The following is a 22,772-nucleotide window of genomic DNA, read 5'->3' as shown; positions in this document are numbered from 1 at the left end:
GATCAATCACTACTGTTTGCTCTTGGAAAGTCTGTTTACAGAAAGTGTGACAACACCTTTTCAAATTATAGATGAAGACGCTGAATGTCAGAACTATGGCATTCAGTTTTTGAATTTATAGGGCACACAGAAGTTTCTTTGGTATTTGTATAGAAGGCAAACCTAACATCCTAATAATGTAAAGAAATAAATAGTTAGATTTAAAAGAAAAAGGCAGGCAAAGCTTAGAAAGGTTGATAAAACACAGCAATGGAAGAGATGTTGCCAAGTAGGCATTTAATTTTTCTGTTGGTGGGAGTATAAGATGTTACAACTTTTAGGTTGGAAATACTAGTCAAAATTTAGAAGGTGTAAATTCTGACTCCACTATTCTACTTCTAAGGTTTTATTCTAAAGAGATAATAAACAAGTTGGTGTATTGTCAATCAAAATAGCAAATTTATAGGAAATTTAAATGTCCTATAGTAGGAAATAGGATATAAATAGTGTGGAATCAAATGAAGTTTTGTGGTTCTCTGCAGGGTTCCCAAAATCATGGGAAGATGTGCCAGCTGTAGAGGCCTCAAGCCAGCCAGGTCAGCCCATCAGCCCTCCAGGCCTGTGTCGCAGGATTGCCACACGCCCCTCTCCGCTGACCAGAGAGAAGGCGCAAGCTGGACTGCTCAGAGAAGGCAAACTGGTCTGGTTCTCAGATCCTAAAGATCGTTCTTTAGGAACATTTTAATAACTCTAATCATTGCCTCCTTTCACACACAGATAGCATTGGCAATAGTACAGCATGACCCTTAGGGCACTGGGTGTATCCGTGTCACACTGTTTGATGTATTGAGAAAAAGTAACCCCTTTTCTGCTTGTATCCTCTGCTGTGAAGAAGTATGTAAGGGGCTTTGGAACAGTTACCAGAATTCCCAGGTTATTTTCCTGGCCATAACCCTCAGCAAGACTGAATAAACTCTTTCTTAAATATAACAGTCAACAATAGTATGGTAATATCCTGTTATAAAGCTCTCATATTGATAAGGATGTTAAAATTATGTTAAAAAGAATATGGCTGTACTGAACTGATATGAAAGCTATTGGATTAGACTATAAACTAAATGAGCAAGGTAGGAAAAATTTAAATTATTCTATAGTTATGTTGCATCCTCCTCTCCCCTCCTTTTCCTCCCTTCCCCCTGATCCTCTGGATACTGTCTAACTGATCTCTCCAATTGCCTGAGGACCCTATGGCCTCAAAATTGCCAGGAAGTTCATACTTAAGGGCAGTGGACAGTCAACAATCAGTGGGAATTTGTGATAAAGTACCCCTGGTTCCTCACTCATTAGGCAGGACAACTCTAAACCATGTTCATTACAGTTTATGGGAGGTTCCCCACAGCTCTGAACCTTGGTCCCCCACAATGGAAACTTATGCATTAATTATTCCCAGGGGGCTTTTTTCCTGTGTGCAAGGCCCTTCTCTTCTAGCTGTACTCCTGGATTCACTCCCAAAATGAAACAATTTTCTCTCCAATTCTTACTCAGGGTCTGCTTATAGAACACAAGCTAAAGCAACATCTTTCCATGTATTTCGTGGTTTGTGTGTGTGAGTGTGGTACAATAGGGATATATACCAAAGTAATAATAGTCCTCTGTGTGTATTTTTATAAGTGATATTTGTACTTTTCTGTGTTGTGTAATTTATTTCTGAGGACAACGTGTTGTGGAGGGAAACCTGTGGGCAGAACAAACAGTGCATTCGGCTTTGCAGGTACACTGAGTCCTAGGTTGGGGAAAGATAGATTTCAGAGGGGGAAAAGAGGATGTTTGTAGTTCATATCCTGCCTTCGTCCAGCAGGACTGCCCCTGCTGTTCTGGACTGGACAGGGTACAGACTGAAGGTGAGCTGGTCAATGCACCTGCAGTGTGGAACTGGAGCAGGGAAAAATAAAGGAAATAAGGTGAATCTGTCAGAAAGGGGAGAGAAAACCAAGCCTCCTGGCTTTCCTATAGCACATCAATTTAGCCCACAATGAGAATGAGTAACTCATTTCTTTCCAGGTTAACAAACCCTTTCCGTCATCTTGACTGCTGGTTTTTTCATTGCTTTAAGAAAGCGCTACCCATTTAAAATAACTAAAAGTCTATTTAAATAATGTAAGCAAATATGCATGTCAATGCCTCCATACCATGGCAAGGGCATATTCATTTGTGCAGTATATGTTCACATGAAGGACTGTCAACATTGAATATAAATTATTAGAAGAATACAAACATACACATATACACACAAGATTAGACATCTTCCTCAAAATTTGATTCTCAATAAATTAACGAATTACCAGATAAATGAAATTTGTGTCATTCATAATTGTCATGGATTGGTAATTTTACATTACTAAGTATTTAGGTGCTATTCATTTCATTTAATTCTAAGTTGAATAAAACTTTGGCAGGATTTTTTATGAATTAAAATTGTACATAATCCTAAAATTTATATTTTATATTTTTCTACTCTAAAACTAGGAAATAGCAGGAAAACATAGGCGAGTGATAAGCCACAGTTCCTAATGTATTAAATCTGTACACCGTGGAAACTTTAGGCCAACTAGCCAGTGTTTGAACATTTTTGTAGAAAAATATAACAGTATACATTTTGGCATTTTGATTATGTAACAGAAAAGAAAAAGATTAACTGCTGAATAAAATTTTACCATATTTGTCATTGTGATATTTCCACTATTTTATTAGTCAAGGGAAATTTAAAATTGTATTTATCTGACTAGTGAAGAATTCTGTGGAGCAAAATTGTGTTTTTAAAATGTGAGTCAAGAAAATGCTTTGGAATTCTCTTTTATGTGTAGGTTCACATTATTTGCTACAACTTAAAATCATATTCACTTAAAATTTAGTCTAAACTTTAACATCAAAAATAAACTGATTCAGTTGAACACTTTGTATTTTAAGAAAGTAATTTATGAAATACAGTTCATGGAGAGCCTTGAGTACAAGAGAGATTAAGCAGGGTTTATTATTAAGAATAAATTAGCATAGTGTGAACATGAGATGTTTACAGGTTTATTTGTGATATCTGATCAATCATTCCAATAATGGAACTAAAAAGCAAAGGCCTGAAGCAAATACATTAAAATACAGGGTCCAGGTCATATCTTGTTCTTTCAAGAGAATGTTGGATAAAATTTTAAATATTTCATTATAGTAGAACTCAAAGACTGGAATGTTTAGAGCAAGGTGAAAAAAAACACTATGAATTGATCTACTCAATGTAAGTTTCTATGAATATGAACAGACTGAAATGTTCTTAAAATAAGCCTCTAAAGCATACAGATAAAGCTTAGCTTGGAGGAATGTTAACTTCCAATTAAGTCTGTTTAAGTATGTATTGTAGATTAATTTGTAGAAGGATTTGGCCAGGTCTGCTTACCTATGTTGTTAACTGAGATATTCATTCAATTAAAAGTTAAATTAAAATTTCACGTTGTACACACAAAAATATTTCTTCTTTGGTAAAAAAAATTCTCAAGTCTAAGAGAATAAACTGATTTTTTGGTGTGTTTTGTGCATATCAATATTTTAACAGTCTAGAACTCTTTCCCTTTTGACTATTTCATTGTACTTATACACTACTTTTAGTTTTACTGTTAAAATATAACAATGATAATTATTCAGTTAATGTAATATGTTACTTAAAATACATCCTTTGCCTCATAAATGAACCTCAGTTTGCATATCCATATTTGACTGCAAATGGAAATATAAAATAACCACCTATTTTATTGTTTTTAATTATGGTGTTTGTTTTAATTGCTTTCTATTTGTCAGGCAGTTCAAAAAGCATTCAACATAGATTAACTCATGCAATTGTCAAAATAACCCTGTTAACTAGATTAACTTGTTCCCATTTAACAGATGAGATCATTGAAGCTAAGTGGCTCATCTGAGTTCACACAACTTTTAAGTAGCAAATTTGGCATTTAAGTAGGTTTAAATCAAGACCTAGATTCAGATTAATTAATATAATTAATAAATTCACCTATTGCTTCTTTGTAAAAACCACATAGCTTGCCTTATTCTTATGTACATAACTCTTGACAAGAATTTAACATTTTATAATGAATTCCTAATATATGCTGTTTTTTTCTATATTCTTTGGATCAATGTGATATAAAAATACCATCTAATTAAGTACCAGTAATGTACATCTTGTACTTGTTCTCCCTTCCTAAAATTCTTAGATTAGAAGAGGATATATATTTTTAGAATAAGCTACTATTATGAATGGGCAGCGATCAAGCCCATCATTGTAGAGTGGTAAAAAAAAAAAAATCTGTTCCGCAATTAGACTGGCCTCACATTCTATTCTGTCATTTACTGACCATGTGCCACTGGGAAAGTTAATTATCTACTCTTTGCATCTGATTCCTTATTTGTAGAATGAGCAAACCAATAATAATTTATGGAGTTGTGGTGATTAATACATAAGCTGTGTTTTGAATGGTGACAAGTAAAAAGTGCTCAAGTAATTTTAGGTGCTACAATGAATGTAATGGTAAGTAATATAATATATAAGGTGCTTGTGTCCTTTACCTCACCACTGGTCCCTATTCTCATTTGTCTTATTTTATTTCCTCTTCCTTATAAATATTGATAACCTTGTTTTGGAAAGATATTATTTCACTTTTTCATTGCATTAAATATATAAGATTCCTTGATAAAAGAAAAAAACTTGGGATTTTCTGTCAAGTTTATATTATTCCTGTTCTTTTAGCTCAGTGCACAGAGTATACATTCAGATTCTTTCTAATCAATCACTACAAGTAAGTGAGTTTGGCATCACATACTGGTTGGCTAATAGCTCTAATGATGTTCTCAGCGGTAGGATGGCTTTTTTAGCACAAGTTTCAATCTTCACTAATATTCGTATGTAACATTCTCTTTTATCATTTTGTCATTTTCCTGATGGATTTCCATACACTGAGGTATTTGTAAAATCTATCAACTGTCAATTTTAGGATTACATTTTCATTACAAAAGGTAAGCTTTCTAAATATTTCATTTCAAGCTTACAAATGATCACTTCTTTCTCTTTTATGGCAAGCATGTCCTTCTCATTATAAAGCAGCTTATAAAATCCAACTTCACCATAAATTTCTTCTTCCACAAAGGTAGACAATAAGAAATAAAAAGTATCTCTTGGGTATTTCCAAGTAACTCTTTGCTTCTCTAGGTTCTATATTCATCTATTATTTCACTGAAGTAGTAAAACATAAAAGCAAGTTTTGAAGCTAGGAAAGCCTTTAAAAGTTTTCAGAATCAGATTAAAGGGCTCTTTCTCTAGGAAATTTCTAATGCATCTTTCTGTAAACATCTAACCATTTTAGGAATTAAGTTTTTGAGCAATTAATTTAAGTAATTAAAAGAGAATACAATAAATTCTTTGACTAAAATCTGTTTTCAATAAGATATTTTTGGGTAGTTTCTGATCAAATACATTCATATAAATAAACTTGTATGTCTCATTAAAATTTGATGTTTCAAAGGAACATGATTTTTTTTTCCCCTAACAAGTCTAATTTCATGTTCCTAGAAAACTGACATTGGCTGTTGAAGAACAAAGAGCAAAGTGAATATGATCTGGACCCTGCTCAAAATTAACTCCTGAAACCTGCTAAGGAGGACTAATGAACTAGAACAGGTGATAGGTCACAGGCAAGGAATAAGTTAATTACAGTCCATATTTGTAGAAAAACCACAAATAATTTGGAAATAACATTTTCATTAAATGTAGACTTGTAATATAATTTGGTCTTAACATTTGGGGGCATACAAAGCCTTTGAAAACACAACGACAGCTATCGATTCTCCCCAGAAAAATACACATCCTGAGGTGTACCCAAGAACCCAAGGTTAAGAACAATCGTAGTTCTGTTACCACATCAAATAGCAGTCAGCTTTACAACGGTACATGCCCACACCATTCAACCTGAGATTTTCTTAGAACTGTTGCTAGTCTAAATTTACATCCATATTTTAACAAACAACAATCGGTCCTCAGTCCAGTTTGTTTTTCCCATCAACTTGTTCTCTAGGACCTAAATCCCTGAATCCCACTACTTCTTTATGCTGAGCCCCCTTTTGAGCAAACCTCTTTCTCTAGAGCCCAGTACTAATATCAACCATTCCAATTAGCTCTCTCAAAGTCTTTTCTTCGTAATTTCACCTCTCTACTCTGCAAACACTTCACTTTAATTCTATCCCAGGATGTCTGGATCACTTCTACTCCAGGTTGGGTAGTGTTGCTAGAAAAGAATGGATCCGCAGATAAGTAGTTTATTGTCACAACAAATTTATGATAGCACAGTTATCCTCTGAAATTCTTTTATTTATTCTGGTTCAATTCCATCTCCAACTCTTGTCACCAGTTTTTCTATACACGTTGTTTTCTTTAAGCCTTCTAACCAACTTTTTCCATATTTACCCACTAGCAGACAACTCTTCTACTTCAGAGAAGACAGGTTCTATCAGATTGAAAATATCTAATGGTCTAAATTCCAAATTGACACCAGAATGATCTTTCTGAAGGAGAAAAATACAACCATTTTCATACTCTAGGAGGTAGTGGTAGCAAGAAAACAGGGAACTCAGTGTTACAATTGCAAGCAATCAAATTCTTCTAAAAATCCAAATGAATGATTTAATGAAAGATATCCAGGTTGAGATATCCAATATATGTTGAACTTTTAGATTCCATAGACTTTTGTTATCCAGTTTGAAGCTCAACAGAGAAACTTTATTCATTACATAAATCAGATTACCATAAATCAGAGTTATATGTCAGAAGCTTGATGAGATCATCAGGAGAGTGGAATACGAAAGAGGCCTTGAGGACTTCCTACTTCTCAGAGACAAAAGGAAGGATATCCATGAGAAGCACTGATGGTCAGTATCTTAGTCTTAGTCATTAGGAATGACATCCATCACAGAAAAAAGAGATGATCGCTTGCACTCAACTTCCTTCCTGTCCAGTGGAGCAGACTGCATAACACCTCTTGACTCTTATTCATTAGAGTATAGAATTTGATTGGACCTAAGGTAATATTTGACTGACAGAATAGTGAATATTTGTCATGTTTTTAGTTACCAGGCATCTGAACATCTTCCTTGTTCTGATAAAATGAACATGTAATTTATCATCCAAATTAGGACAATTTTAAGAGGAAAAAATGTGAACTGTTAATAATTACACCAGACCAACCAACTTAAGCCAGGACCTATCTAGAAAAGTGTCATGTAGCAACTCTAATTTTGATTTTCTATGAAAATAAATAATTTAATGTCAAACAGGTTAGAATCAGCTATTTCTCTTTATGGCTTTTACATCCTAGAGATTATCTCAAAAGATTCAGAAATCAACTTTTCATGAAGTCTGCCACCCTTGTCCTTTTTGCTAATCTTCAAGAACTCATTTTAGAGTTTTGGCAACTTCCTAACAACTCCTGGAACCATAAGGAGTACATTCTACCCCTTCATAGTAGAGTTTGATATCCCACCAGCAAGACAACCTTCTCTTTATTGCAAAACAACAAGAATAGCCATCACCAAAGAGTTTGTTTAGTTTTTTGTTCTTTAAAGCCTGGCTACACTCCTATAATAATGGTTAATTCATTTATTCCCTCCTTTAGATTTGTTCTTTTACTCTATCACCTCAACTCAGCAAGCATGGATGACTTTTTTCCCTTAGAAAAGAAACAAAATAAAACATGTATGAAATCCTCAAATTGTCATTCTTTCTCACTTCTTAAAATGAATATCTTTACCCATTGTGGTTGCCCACCCAATAGGCATAACCTCTACCATAATTCCTCCTCATTCGCAACATGCTAATTTCATGTAGGTAGTTTTCTGATATGCCATGGTTAGCTCTCAACCTACCCTGAGGACCTGTAATGAATGATGAATAGTCTAAGCTAATCATGTGAGTCTTAGTACTTTAGCCATTGATTGGTTTATGCATGGGTATATATCATAATCCTTACCAATGAGATGAGATAGAAATACTTTCTTAGGAAGCACTGCTTCTCCCACAAACAAATTGTGCAAATCCCCCCAAAAAGGGAACTGAAAAGTGGAGACTTGGTAGGCAAGACTACTGTATTACTTTCCTACAATCTAAGAGATGCTTCTTAGAAAGGTTTTCCTTGTTATGTAGATGAGATCAATGAGAAAAACAAAATGTTCAGTATTCCATTAGACAATGTTACATCTATATGTGGTGTTGGAATTGTCGGGGAATCATCATGCGTTAGCACGGTGAGCCATCACTAGCATGCAGAGTATGGCAAGAAACACAGATGGAGAGCACTGGACACCACTGAGCCCTGAATTAACATGCCCTGGAAGGACCTATCCTCTGGACACCGTTATATGAGAAAACAAAGGCCTGTTATTTAACCAACTTTTATGTTGATTTTACTATGTAAAATAAAGACATCTGATATGTAAAACAAATTGTGCAGTTTCTCACTTCCCTTACTAGGAAATCAGATTGTCTTGTTCTTTAAAAATACTTAAACATCCAGCTTTAGTTCAGAATTCAAACTATCAAAAACATTTTTCCCATTAATCTAAGTGTTTAGTTTTGCAAGGAAGTTGTGGCCACATTGTCACTGCTTTCTCTAATATTTACAATTTTTTTTCTTTTATACAAAAGTTTTATTTATTTATTTATTTTGGGGCTAGTTTTTTACTGTACACAGAAACTCAGGGCCTCCATTTTTTTGTTTATTTATGTCTTGAAGGATCACCTTCCTTTTTCTTTTTAAGGAATCTGTTCCCCCATCAAGGATGTTGTCTTAGAAACCTAAGCAATAATAGAACATCCTTCTACTTAGACACTGTTCTTGTTATACATCTCAGTGCATATTCTTCTTACATATCTCAACTAGTTTAAGCAAATGCCAATGTTAAGCCAGCTCACCTGTCTAGAAGGTGCATAATCACACAAGAGAACTACATTCCATTCTCCTATCAGGGCTAACATTTCCAGCCCTCCTCTATAGATTATTATAGCTCATTCAGACAGTCAATTCTTATGCAGGGTTGCCAAAACATTACAAAAAATTCATACTTTGAGATAGTTTAAAATTTTACCCTTAGATTGAACTGACCTCAAGCTTCTTGCTGATACAATAATTGCTAAGGTTTTGGTAAGTACGTTATTTGTTGAATTATATTCTTTTTATTGAGAACCATTGAGAAACTGTCATTTGAGTCTCAGTATCAGGAATTCTTATGCCTTTTTTAAACAAACAATTCACTTTTAATCTCCTGTAAGAAATTGATTCCTTCTGTGTTGTTTTCTAGAAACCTCAGAGGTAATAACATGGCCCATATATAGCAAAAGTCATGGACCATGTAAACTATGTGTAACTAGTCTACCCTTTCTTTCCTATTTTTGTTGTTTTGCTTTTCTTGTTTTTCTTTAATCCCTTTTACTTTTAGTTTGCTGAAATTTCTTTACTTACTAATTTTCCATGCTCTTTACCTCCAACTCACTCTCATATTAAATTTGTCATCAAATTGTGAATATTTTTACATTTAAGTCTCTCAAACAATTTTATTTCCAATAAAATCATCTTAGGACAGGTTCCTAGCATCTCTCTTTTAAAGCTATGAGATTGTCCACTTTGCCTCTGTGTCCTGTCTAATCCCTTCTGCTCACTGCAAACAAACAATCTTTTCAAAATGAAAATTTAATTCATTTTGTGTCCTTCTACACTATAACTTCTGCTAAAAGAAAACATATACAAAAAAATTCTTCAAATTATTTTAATTACGTTAGGTAAAAGCACTAAATCCTTGAGGATTGCAAGGTCAAAGGGAAACTATTTCCAAACTGTTTTCAGTACTAGTCGAGACCATAAAAGAGAAACTTCCAACCTCTTGGAAGATGAGAAGCTGATTTCTACCCTTCCTTCCTTCTCCTTCCCTTGCTGTTCCCCAAGGATGACATATTTTGTTGGGGAGATTGGAAAAGAGACTGAGTATGCATATTTCACATCTTCTGCACACATTCTTTGCTTCCCCCACAAACAAATAGTGCAAGTCCCTCCAAAAAGGGAACTGAAAAGTGGAGACTTGGTAGGAAAGAGTAATATATTACTTTCCTAGGGCTGTTACAACAATGTACCACAAAGTGGGTGTCTTAAAACAATAGAAATATATTCCTTATAGTTCTGGAGGTGAAGTCTGGAACCAGGGTGTTGGGAGGGCCATCTTCCTTCTGAAACCTGCAGTGGAGAACTCTTCCTTGGTTCTTCCTAACTCCTGGTGTGGCCACTGGTCCTTGGACTTCCTGGGTCTGCAGCTCCAACTCTCCAATCTCTGCCTCTGTCATCACATCATCTCTCCTGTGTCTCTGTGTCTTCATATGGCATTTTCTTCTTGTGTCTCTCTCTTTTTTTCTTAAGGACACCAAATCAGTTTGGATTAAGGGCACACCCCACTTTGATGTGACCACATTTTAATTAACTATATTTGCAATGATCCTATTTCCAAATAAATTCATATTCTAAGGTACCAAGGTCAAATCTTCTGACCTTTTTGGATGGTATAACTCAACTTGTAATGAGTAAAAAGCTGGTTCAAGCCATGTTCTCCAATTGGTCATTTAGCAATACTCAACTCTACCATGTTTGTGTACATGTTTCTCAATTGTGTCAGCATTTTTGAATGAAGGAATATGATGAGTACATCAGCAAGAACCCCATAAGGAGCCCAAAGGTGTGATTGGTGCTAGCCACTCCAGAATTATCCCATAAAACAGTGTACATTTCCCTCTAATTTGCCTGCAGAGCTCTTTAATTCCTCAAAGTCATCTTGTTTGTCCCTTGCAACCTCTCTCTCAACTGCCCACTCATCTCCTCCAGCAGCACAGGGTCTGAGACAAACTGTGTCATTGATTGGCATATTTCCCCATTTCTCTTGACCTAATTAAATCCTCCTTTTTTTCACATTAGTTTGAGTATTTCTTTCTCAATAAAGCCAACAGCTCAGGAGTTTGGACAGATTCCTTTCTTGTATATTCTCATGAACAGGGTTCTTTGTCTTAAGAACCATTAGTCAATTTGATATTAGATATTAATTAGAATAATGAACCAACTTTTGTTCTCCCCCTTTAGCCTGAAATGTTCATAAGGGATGCTGTTTTTGATTACTGTATTAGCACCAGTTACTGGAAAAATACCTGAAACAAGATAGGCTCCAAATAAATATTTGTTGAGTATTTAAATCAATGTTGAATTATTTTGTTTGAAATATTTTCATATTTTAAGTGAATTTTAAAAATCCACTTTAAATGCATTTGGAATGAGAGGAGAAGAAATAACAAAAGAAAGTATGAAGGGTAGAGAGAATACACAAAAAGAGATGAAAAGAAGGAGGGACAGAAGGAAGAAAAGGAGGAGGGAGGGAGGAAGAAGAAAGAACAGGAAAGGAAAGGGAGAAAGAAGAATTTCCAAGATGGTAATGAGTGTCATGGCTTCACTATCATTTCAAGATTATTTTTTTAAAAGTTGCATATGTATGTGTTTTTACACTTCAAATGCTTTTTAAAATGTTTGTCACATGTATGCAGCTGTGAATTCTAAACATGTGCTTGATTTTTCTGAAGGTATCAAATTTGCCCTTGGAAAGTACTTTCTGAGAATTTTCAAGAGACAGGCTTGTGAGATTTGAATGCAGCTCTTCCTAAGATTCAGTATATAATTCTGTACATTTTAAGAAAAGAACAATTGTTATGACTGCTATGATTTTAGATATTCTCATTGGAGTATGTAACATGTAACATCAGAAAATTACAGAGTTAGATACATGATTGAGTATCCAAGAAGTGAAATGTGAGAGTTTTATTGAATAAATTCTTTATAAAATGTGATCCATATTAAAACAGTGCATGCATGACAACCACCCACCCAGCGTTTTTTGATAATTCCATGTATTGCAGGTATTACTGTATTTGCCTTGACTACTCTTTGTCTTTTCTCAAGCTAAAATATACCTTGTCATTGTTTATGACCAAGATGAGGGCATTTTGTTTTACCCTACTACTGTGGAATTAGAAAATACATACAGTGTACTTTGCATATAATCCTATAGAAATATTTTCATGTTATTCTAAAGGAGTTTTGTATGTTTAAATGATTGTTATTCATACTTTGACTTTTAAACTTTTAGTCAACTATTTTATTCTTCTTTATAAATTCTTCAGTGTCTTCTCATTGTATAATCAAATTGTGGGATTCCTCACTGGGACAGCAAAGAAACATTGTATTGTATTGTCTTCTCATTCCTCTTCTTTCCCAGCTGGCATCACTTGCCATATTCAGTCTGGCTTTTGTTCTATTCCTCCAACTATTTGCTCACTTCTGTCTCAGATCCTTGCTGTGTCCTTGGGTAGGCTCTTCTCCCTAGAAAGTTCTTTCATAGGCCCTTTGCATGACTTCTCTCCCTCCTCATCTCTCAGTCATACTTAACCTCCATGGATCTGTCTACCAGGACTAGTCTGTTTGACTTGGGACTAGGGCCCTAGTCACAGATACCTGTACATTGCTTGCACAAGACTTAAAACAATCTGAAATCATCTTGTCTATAGATTTTATTTGTTGATTTTTCATCTTCTTGAAGTAGAGTTATGATCTCCTGAAGGGCAAAGCTTTGTCTACCTTGCTCACCATTTATACCTCCAAGTGGTGACTGAAAATATGTCCACAAATTTTTGACACTCCTTCAAAAAATAGGGCTTGATTCCCTTAGTTTTGACTGTGGACTGGCCTTAGTAACTTGTTTCTTACAAATTTTTTTAAAAAGTGGAAATGCTGTATGACTTAATAGGAGATGATTCAAGGACCTGCAGCTTCCTGCTCTCCCTCTCTCTGTCTCTTTCTCTCTCTGTCTCGGATATCCTGCTCTGAGGGAAGTAGTTCCCAAATCCTGAGAGCAGCCACGCAGCCTGTGTGGTGCAGCCCAGGTGGTGTTGAGGCCAAAGCTATGTCATGAGTAACCCACTTTGAAAATGACTCCTCCAGTCCCCGTCAACATCCTGACTTTAACCACATGAGACAGCCTGAACCAGAATCACTCAACTAGGCCAGTTCCATTTTCTGACTCCTACAGAAACTGTAAGAAGATTGAGTGTTGTTTTAAGGCACCAATATTTTGCTCAATGTTTTTCAATATATAACCAATATACTCTATAAAATAGCATTTTATAAGCTTTCATTAACATATTTGAATGAATTAATTGTCAATCATTAATGGAGTAAAATATCCAATCATGAAGAATAATACTGCAGTTAAGTGATGCTTCCAACTTAACTCACGTTTCTGCTCATTCTTACTGTGCCATTCATTACTCAACAGGCTCAGCTCTTGCCCCTTTTACATTAAGAGAATTAATGTGTCTGCTAAGTAAGAAAAAACCTGCATTGTGTAGGACACTTTGGACACTATTTTCTTATTTAAAATGAATGGCTACTGAATACTTCATACTTGCTTTAAAGAAAGATCTATCTTTCCTTTCTGGTCTTACTCTGTAACTATGCAGGTGACCACATTTCTTCCTTTCTTTCAGTTGGGCCTAACATCATTCATCCACTCATCCATTTACACCTATAGTCTGAGTTTCTACTCTAATTCAGGCTCTAAATTAGGTGTCTGGGTAATAGATGTAGGTATAAACACTTAAATACCAGATACAGCATAATGTGGTAAGAGTGTAATATAGCAGTAGAAAAAGTTTTATGATGTAGCAGAGGAGGTGGAGGATGGGTTGGAAACCCAAAGATGACTCATAAAAATATTAAAAGAAAAACGTCAGGCAGATTAGCTGAGGAAAGGCACATCTTGTGCAAAAACACAGAGGCCTCCACCCAGCCATAGAGGATCTACACTTGTAATTACAAGATGTTCTTTCTTCAGTCTAGAATGCTCTGGGCTCCCTCTGCATCTAGCAAATTCTTTCACATCTGTCACATTAGATGTTACCTCTTGAGTAAAGTCATCTATTTTTCCTTCAGGCAGAGCTTGTGTATTTCCTGAGCTTCTGCACTTTATTGTTTACTGTTCAAAAGAATTTACTTTGCTCTCTTGTAACTTATTGCTAACATGAATGCCTTTTGATCTGGAGGCAATTCTGAACACAGGACATTTTTTTTTCCCACTATAATAGTACCTTTTCCAACTCACGGCACAAAACAGGAGATCAATAATTGTTTATTGAATGAATGAATATATTTACCCACAGAGAAGCATGAAATTGAAGTAAATGCCCAGACTAAGTCTCTAAGAATGTGTTTCTGATACACGAACACAATTGAAGAGTCATGAGGAGTTCATGTATTTGGATAATTATTTCCAAATTCTATTTTGCAAACAAAAACTATTAATAACTTTTAAATACAGAAATTATATTCAAGATTCAATTGCATCCAGATACAGTTAATAGATCTTTTCTAAATAAAGAAAATAGATGTTAAAACCATACTCAAGAAATGCAGTCGGCATGAAAATACATTTACTCTGTGTTTAAAAAATATATGTGTTATTTGAATTAGTGTCAGTATCCTGTCTTGAATAAGTTAGAAACTGATTTATTGAAATTAACAACTGAATTCTATTTGGACATTGTTTCGGCTGTCGTCATGCTACTCAAGAATTTCAGAGGTTTTTGTGTTCTTCCAACATGTTAGTGCTTTTTAATGAAGCTCTGTTATTTTAACCAGGCATTTAATCTTCTGTGTTTTATGCCAACAGCAACTTGCCTGTGGATCAAGATAGTTTAACCTATTTGATAGTTCTCAGTTATGCAAGTTTACTAGGTAACGTGGAGAAGTTACAATATTTTGACTTTCAGATCAATTCTGATCTCTCAGGGATTTATGCAGGGAGGGGAAATAAGCAAGAACAAGGATGCCCTCGTTGAACAATGTATGACTAAAATTGAAAAAATAATCTTTCAGGACAACGACAACATCTTTCTTTATATTACACCAATCCTTTAAAGAAATTAGAAGAGAGGAGGGCCTAGTTCACTCATTTATTTCTAAGCTAGATGTTTTATAGTCATCTCAGCCATAGAATGTATATTCATATAATACCAGTCATACAAACTCTAATTATGCAAAAGGTGCATTTTAGCACTATGCAATCATTTTGTAACTAAAAACACACTCACTGAAATCTGGTCACCCACATAAAATCCGACGAATTAAAATTAGTATCTAAAATATAATTCCCTATCTGTCTTTATTTCTATCTAACTTTACTTTTAAAAAACTTTTCATGAACCTCACAGTTTTTATCTTGAAGCAGTTTTACATCTCAGCCTTTTACTGCTGAGTACTATTTTCTAATAGTTTACACATTAAACTAAGAGGAAGTTCCACACTACAATACATTTACAGTACATTTACTTTAAACAGTACTACAGAAAAAAAATGAATGGGAATTCTTGTAGCTTCTTCTCTGGTACTACAGCAGCAGAAAAACTGTAACAAAAATTTAATTATGTAATAATTAAAAAATAATAATTTGTTTTTTGAAAATGTAAAGCATTCATGTATATCAGATAATAATATGCAACTAAAGATAGGAAATTACTTTTCTAAAATATTCAACAAGGTAAGAGTACACATTTTTCCTAAGAAAATTAAGTATTTACTAAGAAATAAATAGCATATTATATAAGAAATACAATGAAAACAATTGTCCCCCAAACTTTAAATCTAAAATGTCAAACCAAATAAAAAATTAAGATTTGTTAGCCCGAAAACTCCAGTTCAGACAAATTCAGCTTTTAAAGTATTATTTGAAAGTAGAAAAATGTGCTAGTCAACAAATATAATTTTCAATTGAAAATATTTCTAAGAGAAGACTAAGGAAAATATTTTGTATGTGGATATAAAAGTCTAAATTAAAATTGTATTTTTCCCATAGGAACTTTAATGAAGTTGTAAGAGAGAATGATTTTTTTTTTTTGGTTTCTTTTATGATAACCAGTATAATTGCTTCCTTACAGTAAATGCAGTAGTAAAAAAAAAGATTCTGATGGCCTAATCATGTTAGGATTTTTGCTTAGAGATGTTTTTCAGTTGAACAATATCTTTTGTAATGTATTTTTAAGATAGGAATAAAATACAAAGCAATGCAAATTATAGTAAATTTATAAATATCCATTGTCAGAAACTTCATACAAAAATTCCCAAATTAAAAGGATTGTCCCTTTTCCTGTGTATATATATTTTAATAAGGTAGAGGTGATGTTTTGTGTAACTTGTATTGAGGGTAAACAGGTGTGCAGGAGTGTGATTTCCTAGCTTTCTTCTATAGGACTTTAGCATAGTCTGTACATACTTAAAGCATAATTTTAAAACATACCAATCATACATAGGGAATCATAGTAGCAATTTCTTTTGCACCAACTCATGATTCAGTATTTTAAGCATAAAATTAAAATTAATTAAACTATTATTCTTAATACACAGATCTTTTTATAATGTAATGGTCAGATATGCCCATTAACTGACATTATGACAAGAAAAATAATAAGTGAATGACAAACCTAAAGGATTTCTGTTATATATTAAAGAAGTGTTGATTATCTTTTTTTTCCACAGTAAGTCTTATTAAGGATAGGGCTAGATTATCAAATTTTAACAATGACATTTCTAAACTTAAGTTATTACAAAAGCTGCATAAACAAGAAGTGGACTGTTTAAATATACATCTCTTCTAAAATCAAAAGAGTGTAATTCTGTGATGACTTAGAACATGTAAGTGCACAGTAATGCTGATACCCATGAAACAATTTCTGTACTACATAAAAGCAGTTTAATTATGTTTTGAATCAAGTTAAGTTTCTCAAATACAAAGCATATTACGAGTAAAAAAAAATGTAGAAGAAAGGATGATAAAGTGCTAATTTCAGAGCTAGGAAGATGAGAGACCCAGATATTGGGTAAAGTTTAGCCAACATTGGAAATATTATCCTTTAATATGACTTAGGATTGTGATTGCATATTAATGATACCAAAATAAAAAAATATATGACTTAGGATGTATTCAACTGCAAACAACAGCCTGATTAAAAGCAGCCTAGACACAAGAGGTTTATTATTTTTTCTTAACAAGTAACCTGGATAAAGCAGTTAAAGCATTTAATTGTTCAATAATTTTGTCAAGAAGCCAAGTGATCCTTATCTTTCCATCCTGCTTGTCACAGTGAACTGACTTTTCCTCTTCATTTGGCCCCTTCATAGATGACTTCCATAATTCCAAGCATCACCTTATCACAATGTCCAGAGTTAGAAAGGAATTGTCTTATACTGAGTCCCCTTTAAGTGCAAAGAAAACCTACAAGAAGAGCTCCAACAGATCTACCTTCATAGCTCATTGGCCAGAATTATGTGACATGACTAAACCTATGACTTAACAACAGGAGTGAGACAACCTAATTAGTTGTTATTAATCAAGGCTTATTCTCTAAAGCTGAGCTCATGGCACAGTGAGGAAGAGCAGTGGGGAAATGGGCATGGTGGCTGAAGTATCTGCTACAATTTAAAAGGAATCCTGAAAGTGCAGGAATCAGGGAACAGCATTAAGAACAAAAATAACACACTGCATTTTCTTCTTCCATACACTTCATCTGAGATTTATTATAGTTGTATGTGACTAGGAGAAAAAAAGCATTGAGGGTAGTCCACTAGAATAAGAGCTTATCATCTTGGAGAGCTCAATTGTGAGACTCTCTGAGCCAAGGATTTGGGATTTTCTTTTTCTTTTCCTTTTTCTATTATCCTGGTGATGATCCATATTACAATCCTAAATGTAGCCAAATAGCAATGTGATATAAGTCTTGAAAAAGTACAAAATAATGCCTACTTAATTTTGATTTTTCTCTTGATATTTCTAAAGATACATCCTTTGTTTACTTCTTTCAGTAGTCCATTGTTTTAAATAAGATGCAAGTATAATAGAAAAGGCCTTTAAGTGTCAATGGAAATCCATTTCATGTTTTAGTTGATTAAACCTGAAAATTAGTTGCATTTTTTTGTTTACTGTATTATAGCAACATTATATTCTCTTGAATTTAAACTCCTATAGAACAGAATAGGTTTTACTTATTGTTTTATCCCCATCATAAATTTTAAGTAGTTAATTGAATTAAAGTGAACTATAAAAACCAGTACTGCACTCTTTCTGGTAGTAGCTATTTCAAAAACCCAATGGACTTATGTTTGGCCAATTCAACCCCATTTTAGTGAGAGTAAATAGCACATTGTCTAATATCTTTCTAGTTCACACTTAGAAAATCCTCTTAAATGTCTAGGAAAATAGCAGTGATGTATTTCCAAATATTCTATATTGACTCAGTGAATAGACTGTGGTAACGTTATCAATTGCTACCTTATACTCAATTCAAAAGCCAGTTTTTTTACCTGTCATCAAGCTTCTATTTCTATTGAACATCAGACTGTAATATACTTGTGATAATTTGGGGGCTCACTAATAATTTATAAGATAATTTCCAAGGGAACAACCAGCATGGTGGACTGGGTAAAAGGCATCGTAAAGTGTTTATCCTGAGAACGAGGACTGCCCACCTCCCTCTATAAATGACAAATGTAACACCCCACATGAAACAATGATATGCTTCCCATGCAACCCAGGTGGGATTGACTTTATGATCACCAGATACATACCTACTGAAAAACGCTACCCAGGCCATGGTAGATGCTGTGGTTAAGGTGGCTCCTTTTGAGACAGGGACCATGGGTTTAGACAGAGTAGGATAAGGGCCTCTGGAAAAAGACCCCTACCAAAACTCCATATTAAACAATTAAGCAAAGTCAGAGTCACATTAATTCTCTAAGGTAAAAATGTCAAACTAGGAATATAGGCATTCTTCAGTGAGATTAGTTAAAACTAAAAAGCCAGGAGTAACTTGGCCTGAAATGTTTGAATATCTCCCAGATAAGAAAATATCTCAGCATAGCCTATGGTTTCACTGTGTCAATTAGATCATGCGATTCTAAGATTTACTTTAGCCTGCTAAAAGACCCAGCTTATTCTTTAACTTAACCTGTATGCCGTCTTTTCTTATTTCAGCCCTAAATCAAATAATTTGCAGCCTAGGCAAGTAATAATAGCAAGCAAGCCCAGTCATAAACAACATAGTAAAAACAGGAAGGACTCCATCTTACAGATAAGATTGCATTTTAAAACCCAAGAACTCAAAAAGTAAGTTTCTTAGCATAACAGGCAATAACTCAACCCACCTCAGGAGCAGGACAGGCAGTCTTGACTGATTTGCTCCCAGACCAAGAAGCTGCTATTCTGGGAAAGAATCAAAGCAGTATATTTCTTATGTTAACTTTGCAAAATAATCCAGAAGACTGAAAAGAAACTTAGTGTCTCTTCAAAAATAAACATTTGGGGACCATTTAGCGGGTCTGCATCCCTTTGTCTCTCAACCGCCTATAAAACCCCTAGACAATGCATAACTACAGGCTCTCTTGTCCCCTCCTGGCGTGAGCCAGGAGCTCTTTCCTCCTACTTTATCTCTAAATAAAAGCCTCTCACTTGCTCTCCTACTTTGAGTGTTTGCCAAGTTCATTCTTCGACTCCATGAACAAGAACCCCAGCATCATTTTCACATAGACACCCATATATACTTATTGCTGCAAAACTGAAAACCAGTTCACAAGAACCCTTATCAAATTTGGAATCTTAACTTCTTCTCATGGGTCTTACAGATGCTAATAAAAACATTAGATTAATTATCAAGGGAATGGGGAGAGGCCTAGGGGAGAAGCAAGGAACTCTTCCCAAAAGGTAGAACATTTTTAAAGGTTATTTAAAAATAAGATGAATAAAGCAAAGAGAAAACAGGAAAGGAAGAAACAAGACTCATATCAGTAGAGTGGCAATCTTGAGACGGTTATTTAGAAATGTAATGAATAAAATGGACATGGATGGGGCTAAAATACCTGTTTTAATACAGTGCTACCAAAGTTGGGCAGGCCAAAGGGACTCCTTGCTGGGGCCCAACATTAAAATGCCCCAAACAAGCTCATTCTATTTACCCGACTCTGGAGAAATTTGGAAAGCTGGAAGGCAAAAGTTACAATGAGAAACCTGATCAGCAGTTTCTTAGGGCACTGGTTAGGCAGGTTAATCAAGGTAAAGATTGACAAAAGGCCAAAGTTCCTTGGCTCTATATCTCACTGGGCCCCCAAACCTTTTGTACAGGAGCAAGCAAAATGGTCATCAGGTGGAAAGAAGTTTCTAGAACTCACTGATATGGAACTTTCATGGTACTAAAATCCATGGGTGAAGCCCTCACTCAGGCTAAAATTGATTGAGAGAATGTACAAAAGTAATGAATGATAGGATTATGAAAGTTGAAAAGTTTAAGCAGAGTGGCTGGGTGGGTGGGGAGAAGGGTGTTCCTGGCCCAGGGTGAATTCCCCATTCAACTGGTAAAATCAAAAGAAGTCAAGGGAAAGGATAGGTTGGGGGAAATAGTTTTTTTGTTGCTCACAGCTTGCTCGAATCTTCCAGACAGGCTCACCCCAATCATCTCCTCCAGCCACTGCTCTCTCTCTGCTGCCTCAGGTGCACCCTCCACTTCCCAACCACCCCTTCCAGGAGGAAGTTCCTGGGTGGGTCCATGGTAACTGGCAGATGCCAGACCAATTACGTACCAGGAACTGAGGGGAGGAGAGAATGGCCATTATCTCTCCACCCCATGCCCTGGAGGCTGCAGTGGCAAGCATCTATTGACATGTAAATGGACTAAGGCCAGGTGGAAGATTCTGGAAATTCTGAAGTTTACCCCACAGCAGATATTATGTAAATAACTGTGTATCTAGCCTGATTATATTTTGGCAATGGACTCTGTGTCTAACTGAGGAACATTTCCCCTACCTATTTTGTGTCATCACTAGTCTGATTGCATGCCCAAATGGGGAAGTTGCAATGGAAAAGGGTTCAAGAGACAGAAGAAACGATCCAGAGACACGTTATGAGACATGAGGGTTTATTGGGACTTACAAAAAGGGAGTCCAGGAGCAACTGGATGGACAAGGTTGCACACTGCTATTGTGGATAGGGTGGTGGTAACTGCTTAAATAGGAGAGGTGACAAAGGCTACACACATGCCAAGGGCAAAAAGAAAAAGATTACATACATGCCAAAAAGCACATGTGATTTATGACTATACCACGTGTTTTGCTAAAAAGGATTGTTCTTGTGCAACCAGCACCCCAAGGAACAAAACCTTGGTCAGAGGGATCTACCTCCCAGCAGGATGTTTCCAACAACAAGGTGGGCCTGGATTTGGCCAGCTCTGGACTATTAACAGACCATATACTTAGCCTCCACTTGAAGGAGGGGGCCACGTGAACACATGGTTATACTGAGAAAAGAAGGTTCTAAGTGGGCAGTGCTTGTCCCCCACATATTGTAAAAAAGAAGGCATGTAAATTTGCCCTTCAAGCCATATTAATTGGACACACTAAATAGGAACCAGTAGGATTGCCTGAGTCAAGTGTACAACAGAAGTTGGAGTACTGGTAGGGACAAATTCTCTGTGCAATAGCCCTATGTGGAGCATAGACTGGGGTTTATGGCAAGAGCTGTGAGTGGCTCCCAGCAATAACTACTGGTACTTTGGACTAGAGAATTTCCATTTGATGGGTATTTTCTACCTTGTGATTAGATATTAATTGAAGCTACACCAGTGACTGAAGGGCATGAAGTGATCCTAACACCTGAAATACCCATGATGTCTTGGGTAATGATGTCAAAGAATTGCTCTAATGGGAATGGCAGTGCCCAGAAGAGTTCCATGATAAAATGGAAGTGGTTTGTATGGGATCATGCTCACTGGAGAATACAAGGAAGAAATATAAGCAGGGAGACTTCTCTCCTAGGACTGACTTTGGGGCTGCCTGAAGAGCTGCTGGAACTGATTGCCACATGGATAGTGCCCTACAAACTCTCAACTGAACAGCAAAGAGCTTCTTGGTTTATGTAGGGCAGTTCCAAGTTGAGTGAAATCCTGTTTAGAATGCCATCATTCTGATTAAAGAAGGTAAAAACAGATCAGCCTATTGTGCTGAAGTGCACTCTGTTTTCCTAGAAGCAGTAGAAGAATTGAACAGTGGTAAAACTTCTATGTTTGGGTTTTTAGTGATTCATAGGCAGTGGCTGATGGCCTGGACATATGGTCAGGCAGGACATGGAAACCTATCCTATTAAAGGGATACCCATATGGGGCATGGTCCTACGAAAACCAGTATGGAAATTTGGTGTGCCAAAGTAGGACATGTTGATGTGTATCAGAAGAACACCCTTCCAGGAAGAAGATATCCCCATGTACTCTGAGATGGTTATTTGGTTCCATGAAATTCACCCATGCAGAAGTAGGCTGAATGTAGACATATTCTTCTTGTACCCTCAGAGAAATACCAATAAGAACTATTCCATCTACAAGTAGCAGAGACAGAAACTCCAGATGGCTGTGTGACAGATTCACTGGTGAGAAGAATCTGAACATTAGCTGACAATCAGACAGATGCTGGTAGTCCTGGGGGCTACAGACGGGTCCTGACAGGAACAGATACTGACTCTAGGCTGGGCTTTGTTTACTTGGAGATAGATGCAAATACTTAGAGAATTATGAAATAACCAGAACAGAAGATATTGTACCA

At 35.6% G+C, this 22,772-nt stretch overlaps 1 long non-coding RNA gene across 1 annotated transcript in view; it reads right to left on the bottom strand.

Moving 5' to 3' along the window:
* LOC130679418 (uncharacterized) overlaps positions 1 to 20,664 on the bottom strand; it is a 66,084-nt gene extending 45,420 nt beyond the window's left edge. The window contains exons 1-2 of the long non-coding RNA XR_008992363.1: positions 20,600 to 20,664; positions 19,335 to 19,392 (exon numbers count right to left, since the gene is read on the bottom strand). This is a non-coding gene — a long non-coding RNA (uncharacterized LOC130679418). The remainder of the gene's footprint in view (positions 1 to 19,334; positions 19,393 to 20,599) is intronic.
* Between the last annotated feature and the right edge of the window lie 2,108 nt (positions 20,665 to 22,772).

This window comes from Manis pentadactyla, chromosome 11 (genome assembly GCF_030020395.1).
Source record: "Manis pentadactyla isolate mManPen7 chromosome 11, mManPen7.hap1, whole genome shotgun sequence".
Taxonomy (NCBI): Eukaryota; Metazoa; Chordata; class Mammalia; order Pholidota; family Manidae; genus Manis; species Manis pentadactyla.
Note: the sequence above shows the minus strand (reverse complement) of the source record. Positions and strands in the feature narration are given on the sequence as shown.